The following is a 12,067-nucleotide window of genomic DNA, read 5'->3' as shown; positions in this document are numbered from 1 at the left end:
CTGTGAGCTGTTATCTCTGGTGCTATATTCACTCCCGGAAAATTATATGAACAATTGGACACATTTCTTTGCAAATGGTTGGCGAAATTTGACATTTTATATAAGTGTTGTGAAAGCACTGCGATGCAAGGCTGTAATACCCTTCAGCATAATGGCTATTTCCCTACATTGCTTCAGAAGGTGCCGACAGGCTATCCTCATATAAACTGGCCTCATTGTACATTGAGACTCTGGGTCCTTGTTGAAAAAAAATAGCTTTGAATTTGGGGAAAGTGAATACATCCTGAAACTGTGGTAATTTGTTAAGTGTTTTTTTATCTTAAAAACTTAAAAAGTATTATTGATAAATATATGCTCAGATATACTAGATATACTAAGAAAAGTTATATTGACTAATGACTAATGAGTAGTAATCACTTAAGTGCTGGAAAGTTTACAAGTTGTACATCGACACTTTTTCATAAACATTCCCATACTGTATTTTTCTCTGTGTACTTGTATTAACTTGAAACACTAAGGATAAATGACCCCGGTGTACTCTCGTGTACTGTTTCTGTAAATGCAGCAGTGAATGTCAGGAATGTGGCAGTCTCACAGGAGTGCTTTCTCAAGCTGACCAGCGGGCAGACGGGCGTGGCATCCAGAACAGCTGCCATTTGAGGACCTCCTTTCGCTGTTGTGACTACAGCGTCTGCAGGCCAAGGTGTTTATTCAGGATTGTGCATCAACCAACACACTTCCCAGTGGACCCGCGTGACAGGTGCCACACACTCCTGAACCCCCCCCCCCCCTTCCCAACACGCAAACACACACACACACTCACTCATTCATAAACACACACTCATACATAAGCACACGCTCACTCAAACATACACACACACTCTCACACACACACACACACACACACACAAACACATACACACATTTAGATTATAGATATGGAAGAAGTTACTTATATTGTTTAAACTAGCTTTCACACTTGCAAGGTCATGTGTTTCATGAGTTGGTACATTTCAAAGATTTTGAAATTGATTGGGTAAGTGGGTGTAATCAGAGTAAATGGGTGTTTAATTGGCTCAATAATTTGCTCGATAATTTCCTCCATCTCCACTTATGCTAATATCTGGTGAATGCATGTTCCTGGTGGGTACTACATATTGTCGATGGTGGAAGGGAGTTTTCCCCTTCTCTGTAAAGTGTGTTCTGAGATCAATTAGAAACTCTACAAATGTATTATTATTATTATTATTATTATTATTATTATTACATGAGTTCCATTATAAGTTTTGAGCTACAGAGTTTTGTTCTAGCATGGTAGCTGAGAAATTAACCATAGCTACCCTTGACAGTCATTTCCATGAATGCATTTTCTTTTCTAACATTTAAAAGTTATTTATAAACTCAGAAATTTTCTGTGGTTTCACACAAGTTTGGGTTCATGGAGTATAAGATCAAGTTGTCGAAAGGTCAGACCTAAGCTCTAGCAGTTCCCTTACTAGTGCAGTGGGAACTTTTTAAGAGGGGATTATGATACGATGGGTGAATCCCCTGGATGACTGTCTAGCCATCATCCTACTGGTAGGCAAGGGTCAGTTCTTCATTTCACACAGTTCTGGCGCCAAGAAAAGGGGAATTTCAATGTCAGGAGGTGACAGAGATCACATGGAGTCTCATAATCCAACAATAAGCATTACAAACGATGAGAGGAAGTGACCTTATAAGCAAAAACAGCAACTGGGAGAGGCATGTCTCTTCGCTGAGATTCTACAAAAGAATGCAACATTGAAACAGCACATTAAAACAAAACATTTCCCTCATGTGCTTTGGAATTTAATTCATCAGTGTTTTACACTTCCTGGTGTACACATCCTGACAGGGCAAGCAGCTGAAGCAGAGACTCTTGGGATGTGTCTGACCAGGCTGGACACAGGGCCAGATCATATTTTGATGAGTGTAGAAGAGAAGACTTGTTCTCATCAGAACACTTGCTCTCATCATTTAATGATTTCCTGTCCTGTAGCCCAATCAGTATTGCTGTGCAAATATTGCAGAGAGGGAAATTAAGCCTACACTGCTGTATCATAATCCTCAGTATCAGAGAGTCCTTCCTAGAACCCACGTTTTGAATAAGAAATTCAGCTAATATTGGATATAATGCAAAAGGATGAGCGTACATGCTGTAGCAACAGAAAATAAACTACCCAGAGGACTGTAGCACAAAAAAACACAATGCTCTGTCTGTGCTGCTTCGCATGTAATGCCACAGTATGTTCTTACAGATGAGTGAGTGTTCCTCATTTAGGTACAGCACTCCTGCCTCACATCTGTAAATGGAGAGACAGCAATGACGCAAGCAAAATGAAGTGTGTCTTCATCTTTTCTCGACCAGTACAGGTAATACATGAATCCTCTGTCCCATTGTTCACTTGCAGGATCTCTTCATGGTAGGACGTGTGGCAGATTCCTGCTCGGAAAGTAGCGTATATCGAGCAACCAACCTGGCTGGTTGAATTGTGTCAGGCTGAAGATCTCAGGTATCTCCAAGACTGGCCTTGTATTCTCATCTTTGCGGATGCTTGAGGAATGAGAACGTAACATACTCTCCTGACCATGTAGACAGGTTCAGTCTGTGATCCCTGCCTCCTAGCTTCCCCTCAAGAACTTGCCCTACAATGCCCTCGACACTTCCATGCGCCTAGCGGAGAGTATTTAATTACGTTACAGATTCTTTTTTTTTTTTGTAGCTTTCGAGAATGCTTCTGAGGTCAGCGCCATGTGGGATATGGCCACAGGGTGTAACGTTATCTTCCGTAGCGTGCAGTCGCTCAGCTCCGTGAGTGCTCTCCTGCACACAGATTCCTGCAGCAGGACACAGATGTTACTCTGCAGCAGGGAATGCATGTGGCCGCAGCGTGCCTTCACGGCTCAGCTGGTAGCGTGTTTGGATCCCCCAGAGACAGAGCACTATAGGTCATATGGCGAAGGGGGAAGCACTGCAGCAGCAATGTTGACAGACGCCTGTGATTTTTTACCCCCACAGAAACATGTCAAAATCCCCTCGTCGTCAACTGACTCCCACAACAAATTTTCAAGACCTTTGACTCACACCTTCATTTAAAATAATCTGTGCACTGTTGACTTGCATTGTACAATGACTCCATCTGTCATTGACATCCACCTCCTAATTTGATAACCCAGTATAGAGCACTTGAAAAGTAGAGTATCTTGACAGTATAACTGACCCTGCCTGAAGACAAAGACTAACAGAGCTTTCAGGGAATATAACAAGCCATCCAAGGTGAATGCAATCAGACCTCAGCTCTTTAAGACTTGAAAAATTGTGCTTGCTGTGGACGGCGGTCAGTGGTCTGTCTTCTTGTTTGGCTATAGGTAGACAGAGTAGTATGAAACTATTTTTTGGCCAAATAACATACTCAAGTAGAAAGTACTGGAAGCTATTAATTTAAGTCCTTAATTGCACTGTATTATGAAAAGGCTCAAGTGTAATTATTCTCAGGTAGTTCATTAACAATGTGACCAGCAGTAAACCTGAGCTCAAGGACTGTAAACTTTTACAATCTCATCAAGGGTTTTATATTCCTCACACAATTTCGTACAGCTCAGTGATTAACTTTTCCTTCCGAAATTAAATTTACCTCCTCCAAACTCTCAAATTTCCCCAGATTAAGATCAGTCAGGCCTTGTCCAGCTATGCATGTTCAAAAAATTCCATGATGGTTAAATTCTTATGAACTATGCATTTACCAGAAAGAACTAGAACAAGATGAACAGGACCCTGGTGTACAAATTCCTCAGGGGATTCTGTGAAACTTGAAGCAGCATCATCATCGGGGAATTGCGACTTTGATTTCTAACCGCACATGAGGCAGACTGAGAGCCCCGGGCACTTTGTATCTATCTGTCCATTAAATAAGCGCTTAGGCAGCACTTCCTGAGTCTCACTGTAATGTTAAAATGTGATGTGTCAATAGCGGCCACTGCTAGCCATGAATCCATTTGCTGAAGAAGGAATCAGGAATGATGGGGTGCGCTCCGTCTTGCTGCAAACATGAGAAGGGCACAGGGGAGATATTGGGATAAATAAATTCTGGCACAGCTGTAATGTGTAATCATGCCGGTAATTCTTAAGCTAGACATGTTTAGATTCTATATGGTAGGCATTCATGGCTTCCCTCATTAAGATACACTAACACTGGAAGTAAGCAGGCTCATGGCTAAAAGCAACATTAAAAAACTTTGCACATAAACCAATGTTTGTTTTTGCAAATGTCACTCCAAGCAGATCATGAAATACAAGGGTCAAAACATATGGTGGTTTCACAAGTAAAGTTCACTTCCGTTCAGGAAATGTGTTGCTGTGTGACCTCTGACACACACAGAGCTAATGTTCCCTTTGCAGATGTGTGCTTTTCTCGAGGGTAATGCCTCCCCAGCGAGCAGACTGCATGATGGGACTTCCTGCATGCGGCAGAGCTGACTGTGCCATCGCCTTTAGTAGATGCCTGGCATCTTGCCGCAGAGCCTAAGAAAAATGATCATAAATCTGGGTCAAAAATGTGATCGGTGTTGTGATGCTATTCCTCAATATCCATTCTGTCTGAACATGCACAGGCTATTTGGCTCTCAGACTTTTCCCAGCATGGCCTTGCCATCATGCAGTGTGCCTATACAAACAGGGGACAGTTATGGATGCAGCCCTGTCTATTTGCTTTGAAGAAGCATTTCATTTAAGGGTTCTAGCTTCAAGTGAGCAAAATGGGATTCCTTCTTGCACCCATCTACCCCCACTATCCCCCAACAACTTAATTAGTTAAACCTGACATCACTGATTATTCTAATCACCTCTGACATATGCCTCAGCAGCCTTCAGAACTGATAGTCTTGCATCCAGAAACATTGCCTATGTTGACATAAATATGAATACTCAGTTAGTATATTAAATTAGACAAATTAGCTTGAAACTGTAAATAACTTCATGTATCATAGAAGCACCACTAAAACCGAAGGCAGAATCACAGTTTTTTCCCCCTGCCACCTGTTGACAAATAAATACCCAGTGCTCCAAAGGGTTTAATTCAAACTGCTGTCAAGACAATTGTACAGTGTTCTGAGCCAGTGCCTGATAGATTTTCATTAGGCTGCTCTGGTGACAAGCCCCAAATTGTTTTTTTTTTTCACATCGTCACTTCTTTCAGTACAAAACTGTGGCAAGGTGCGAGGAACCAGCCACCAGAGGTCGCCCTAGAGTTTTGGTGGCCCTAAACAGGAATGTTGTTGTGGCCCCAAAGTGCTCCAACATAGAACATTTAAAAAAAAAAAAACTCATAATAAGAAAATACGGATTGTGTGTCCCAGGGATGGACTGTACAGATTGTCCATGCCAATGACCAGCTCTGGTTCCCACCAGGCTGAGAGGTAATGGAAGATTGGGCATTCATATGTCAGTATGAATGAGCATATATGGCCAGGAATTTAAGGTTGCCTCCTAGAGGTAGAATTCATTCCCAAAGCACATCAGCTGAGGCAGGGTTGCTGTATTATGCTTACATAATAACAGAGGAGAAAACTTGGTAGAATTACAAAGTTAAATGCTAGAACCATCCATAGGTCTTTGATAGATACCAGTAAAGAATGCACTACAACAGTGTCTTATAGCAACCAAAGCTTCTGTAATACTGTCCTGGCATTCATGGAGTTACCAAGGAGCAGGACTTAAGTTATTATTCTTGATATGAATGAACAATATGTGCAAGGAATTTGTGAGGACAGAACAAACTGATGCACAGTGAATGAAATGAGATTGCATTTGCTGAGACTGGTCCTGCAATGAGTTTTCACAAAAGAATTCATACAAAACAACCAACTTAAAAAAAAGAATCCACTGACAAATTCCTTGAATTATAGTGCCCTCCAGTGGCATGAATAACAATTACATGTTCCCTAGGGCAATCATAATTACAGTGGTTTTAACACCCAACACTAGCTCAAAGCTCACACAGACTTAGTGGATATCAGTTACATCATTATGTCTGACAAACAAGAGGAAAAGTAAAAACAGGACCAATCCCACAATCTCAGTACAATCTCAACAGTTAACTCACAATTTAAGATTATGCAAGCAAGTGTATGGGCTCCATGTGCTTTAATAATTCATTCAAAATGTAAAACGGTAAATGGTAAAAAATAGCACATTTCAAAAATTGCCCTAAAAAAGAACCCAGTTTGCTTATGAAATCATTTCAATACTATTTTAATGCTACTATGATATTGTTTAAAAAGTGCGTTTTCAAGTGCCTGAACCTGAGATGGGCTGTATTCCTGCTTCTTGCCCAATGCACGCTGGGATAGGCTTCAGCACCCCCACCACCCTGATCAGAAATAAACCGGTATAGATAATGGATGGATGGATGGATTTTAAGTGCCTATAGGCAGGCATATTGGGTGACTAAAAAGCTAACAGGTATAAAATGGTGCACACTAAAATGAAATTCTTGACCAAAAAGAAACAAGCTGGCAATATGAATAATTCAATGGTGTATAACTGAGGTCAAACTAATGTTCATTCACAAAGCTTCATATTGACATGTACTTTCAATTAGAGTCCAGGATCACTTAATATGGTCACACTGCAACGTATCATTAATATGCATAAGAACTTACATGTATTCGCTGCTAGCTTTGTTTTCTGCAATGTGCTGTGTCCTCAGATGTGATTGTGTTTTGAAATTATAGATTCTTTCTTTTTCTTATGTGGTATGTGTTTTCCCCAGACTGTATGGAGGCAGGCTGGCTGACCACACTTATCACTCAAACATTAAATAATACAGCCCAGAAGACATAACTTCTCCCCAATCAATTGAAAATGTTTACTGGCTCCATACACACAAGGGCTGCATGACTGAAATGTACACTATTCTAATGATGGGTGGTATGTCTACTTCACTGCTCAGATCCACTGAACCTGAAAACTACACAATTCTCTTGTGACAGATTCATTGCAAGCAGTGTTCTATGCTCAGTTACTGAGAACAGTACTTTCTCCAAGATTCTCATCTCATACATTTGAGTAAAAAATCTGGTATAATTCAAGGTTAAAAAAAATATGTCACTGTTTTATGGTTTGGAACAAAGAGAGATGATCACGCACTTCTGTTTTACATTCCAGGAAATTGACAATTTGCTGATTACAACAAATTGTATTATTGCACAATATCTTAACCATAAAACTACATGTATGTAAAAGACTCACATTGACCACATACAGGAATAGAAACTAAATGTATACTAGACATCACTAGTCCATTGCAGCATGCTGACATTTAACCAGGGCACAGTGAAGCAATGAAGACATGCTTCATGCCCAACTGCCAAATTGTTGTTAAAAATATTGCTAATGACACTTTGAGCAATATATTGTTAGCTAGTCTCGTTCCTACTGTTTGCATTCACATTACATTATCCATTCTAATAATGCTGCCAGCAATTTAATTTGGTAGACCGAGCTCAGTTAACAAGAATTGAATGGGGATATCAGACATGTCACTGCAACTGAGTTCCTGCTAATCAGCAATTCCCAAGGTCATGAGTAGCTACATTATTGATACAGATATGTTCCTTACCACTGATAATGTGGAAAGGGTAACAAAATTCAAACTGGCAAATATGGTCTGTACAGGAGAGAAGGAATATCACATTTCAATAATCAGTTTTTCAGTTATTCTGTGGTTCAGACATGCATTTAGTTGCTTATTTCTCTGTTCGTTTGAGCTAATGGGCTTTTTGTGGTATCTTACTATTAGTTACCTGAAGTGTTGAAATTGTAATTTGGGAATCATACATTATTTTCAGATATTCTCATTTTCACCTTGGCAGCCACCTTCAGTGACTACTGGCTGGAATTAAATCGTTGGGTGGTATTTTAGCTTTGAGGGAAAAACCCACAAACACACACACACACACACACAGTATGTGTATGTATGTATGTATATGATATAGGATTGCTTCTAACCCCTTGTTCTTGACCATGTTAATTTGCCAGCTATTTGATGTAAGCCAGACTGCAATCGAGTCTGTAAATGCTTTTCTTTTTGGATGCAGTGCTCAGGTTGTGTGTTTAAGATTATGAGCCGTCAATCTAACTGGGTCAGACTCTGTCCTACATCCTTTGAAGTCTTTGATCATATTACTATGCCATCCACCTACAACCTTGTTCACCTACCATTCAATCCAATTGGATTCTCTATAAACATTGACATAGCATGCAATATCATGGTGAGGTGTTCTGAACCCTTTTTAACTGAGGGTGACGACAACAACAGCAAAACCATGGCACAGAACTGTCTTGGTTAAGAAAAGATCGACTTGTTTGCCTATACTGGAACTAAAACTTGGATAATTGTGCTTTCTGCATTAGAACAGAGTGTCAAAACACAGAAAAGTCTCCAATATCGTTTACTAATAAGGGGAATCCAAATGGAAAAGGCAGTCCTTTCAAAAAATGAACTTAAGAACATTCAATTACTTCATTTAATTACTCTTTTAAAAAAAAAAATTTTTTTTACTGGTTTTTAAAATGTTTTCATAAATGAAAGGGCAATGTTTGTATAGTATATCACTCCTAAGTAGCTGTAATTGAATATGCAAAACAATTCATCCAAATTAAGGTAATTGAATAGATTCTCACTGACCAATGATTATGACTTGAGGGGTTAAAGTAGGCACAAAAAAGCAATATTTAATATAACTGAGCATAAGAGAAAAGAGGGGAAGCTTTAAAAGCATTCTCCTACTTTTGATTCAATTTTTTTTTTAAGCTCATCGATCATGTTTGATTCTTATCAGTTATTCCTCATCAATGTCTTTAAAATTGGTGGGGACCCGAGAATATATTTGTTTGAAGTTGATCTCGCCTTCTAAAAGCCAGTTCCACACTGACTTTGTTGAACATTGATTGTGTTAACAGAGTTCTTCTACACTTGTAGTTTCAACTTAGATTTAAATAGTTTATAGCTTCACAATGCTCAAAAAGAGAATGAAAGTAATTGTTAACGTATTTTAAAAAAGGAAATGCCTTGCTTACAGACCTGTTGACAAGAGCCAAGTATGTTCAGGATAAATCTGTTCCAGATGTGAAACTCTGTACTGATTTTACTTCTACCTTTTATTATTACATCTTCACAGCTAAAAAAGGTACAAAAGTTCTACTCTAGGGGGCATCAAATGCACTGGTCCAGTTTCACGCATTGTGGCATTTTTTGAGGGAAATAGACTTGAATACTGCACTGTACAGTCTAACAGGCATGTTTTTTAAAATTAATGTAATATTTTTACACATAATATTGTGAAAGCATGAAGCCAGGAGGTTGGGCTTGTGTATGTTAATATTCCTTTTAAATAACATGTAGTGCAGCAGTGCAGGAAACTGACAAAAATACCTTACAATGAAAGGCTGCATAGGGTCTTTAAGCAAAAATAATAATAAACAGAACAAAATAAAAAATGTAAAACAAAAGGCTTTGTCTAGACCTGGTTCTTAACTGAAATATCACAAGTAATGATAGGATAAAATAGCATTAAAACAGTGCAGACACCTTGCCTGTTACTAATGAAAGCACAGGTCATGAAAGGATGTCATTGTAGATTGTTGAAAAGCATTTACTATTTTAGTAACAGCATAAAAGCAAGTACTACAGACAACAATGAACAACATTGAGGTAGAATAAGAGCTTTACTGTATAAATAAATGTTCTTTTTTATGTGATTTTAGTTGACCTCTTCACAGTACATCCTCATAGCATTTGTTGGCTTTAAGTGATTAAGGACTATATTACTAAACCTTCAGTTTAATTTAGAATCAGTTGTTTTGGCTGTCTTTCGTATTTTAGGTTATATCCAATATTAAAATGATTACAATTCATTTAAAAATTATGGCTTATTGGTGAGCATTTGTTGTCATAATGTCCATAATGTTTAGCATATATTATGACTCTCCATTAGGAATTATGCTTATACTTAATACCAACAACATTTATCTCTCTAACTCTAATGTTCAATCCTAAATAAACCCCTTGGTCAGCAGACATTGTAGTTACAAGATTCTGAAATGCCAGCTGTATACACATAAAGTGTGCTCCTTAGTGTTTGGGTCAAAGCCATATATTTTTCTTGATTTGGCTCTGTACTCCATAATTTTAGATTGGTACGCAAACAATATATATTAAAGTGCAGATTCTAAGCTTTATTAAATTCTATTGTATTACATTTTAGTATTACCATGTAGAAATTACAGCACTGCAGAGGTCAGCAATTGCAAAGGGCTGTATAAGCTATGGTTTATGATTGAAGAATTCTCACCATAATAAAGAAACACCTGTCTAACAGATCAGAAACACTCTTCAGGAGTCAAGCATGGATGTGGCAATGACTACTGTCATTGACTTAAGGAACAGAACTACAGAGGCTAAACTGCAAGTTGCACACCACTAATTAGCCCCAAAAACAGTGGCCAGTTGGCTATGAAGTACCTAAAAGAGCCTGCAAAGTTCTGGAGAAAGGTTCTGTGGACAGATGCGACCAAGATTCACTTGTATTTGAGTAATGGCAAGAGCAAAGTGTGGAGGCCAAAAACCTTTATTTGAAACCAAAAGAAACTCCCCAATATCTAAAGCTCCCACCCTCATCTGTGAAACATGCTGTTGGGGGTGTTACCATTTGGGTATGTATGGCTGCTGTATGTACTGGCTCACTTGTCATCACTGATGATGTAATTTGCTGATAGCAGTAGCAGAATGTATAGGACAGCTGTTTGAGGGCTTTTCTTCATTATAGTGTAATTAGAGTAATTATTTGGGCATTGACTGTAGAGGTCTTCCTTGGCCTACCAGTCCCTGTGTGATTACTGAGTTCACCAGCACTCTCTTTCTTCTTAATGGTGTTCCAAGCAATTTCTTTTGGTAAGCCTAAAGTTTGGCCTATGCCTCTGACTGCTTTTTACTTATTTCTCAGCCTCATAATGGCTTCCTTGACTTTCATTGGTACAACTCTGGTCCTCTTGTTGACAAATGGCAATAACAACTATAAAGGCAAGCAAAAGGCCAAAATGAATAGTAGATACTTAAAGCTCTTTTACACCTTCATGGAGAAATCAACTAAACATACTTGACATTTTATTATTAATTTTTTTTTACCTTATGTACTTGCTGTTTCAAGCCTGGTGTTTGCTCTGTTTGCTCTTTTTGCTCTGTCTCTTGCCTTGCTACTCTGTAGCAATTGTCTTTGTCTCTGTAAAAAGCTCTATACAAATAAAATTTAATTTAATTGAAGTTAAAAGAATGCATTGAAATCGTTAAATTGTTATAAAAGCCAGTTACAATGATGCAAATTGTACACCGATAAAGCATTAACTCTGTTCATCTAAATGCATTCAGCGTGTGGGGTCAAGAGTTTGTGAGGTCATCCAGGTCCATGTTCTGGCATAACAAGTTAATTAGCACACTGTTTAGCTGTTACCATGAACATTACGCAATAATTTAGCAAAGTGCGTAAAGCACAACCCTCAGACGTAGAATAAAACATCCTGTGGGCAAAAGGTAGTTTATTTGGGGCCATGTTACACAGCAGACTGCGTGCAAAAATGCTGTTCCTGTTCAAGGATTTTTAGGAATGATGGGAAAACAAGTGCCAGCTTAAGGGGTGCCACAAAATTCCAGGCCTAATCAGTTTCCTTTTTTAATCCTCAAATTAGATATCCGATTCATTGTTGTTTTAGCCACGAACCCAGACATCACTTCATTTCCTAGAAGGCCGCCACTTCTTGCCGTTCGCGATCAGTTTTTACCAGGCTAATAAACAACCTGTTGAAGTGGGGTCTACTGTAAAGGGCCCGTGCCGTAAATCACGGCTATTTGCTACGCCATCGCCGCACCTTTGTTTCTGAAGGGCGGTGCTGACGTGCTCGGGTAGCGAGATAAAGAGTATTTCTCACCAATGCTTTCCTGTTGTTCTGCTGGCTTTTGTTTGGTCGTAAACTCCCTGCCTCTTGGTTCTC

The sequence above is a fragment of the Anguilla rostrata genome, chromosome 14, assembly GCF_018555375.3.
Source record: "Anguilla rostrata isolate EN2019 chromosome 14, ASM1855537v3, whole genome shotgun sequence".
NCBI classification, from domain to species: domain Eukaryota; kingdom Metazoa; phylum Chordata; class Actinopteri; order Anguilliformes; family Anguillidae; genus Anguilla; species Anguilla rostrata.
Note: the sequence above shows the minus strand (reverse complement) of the source record.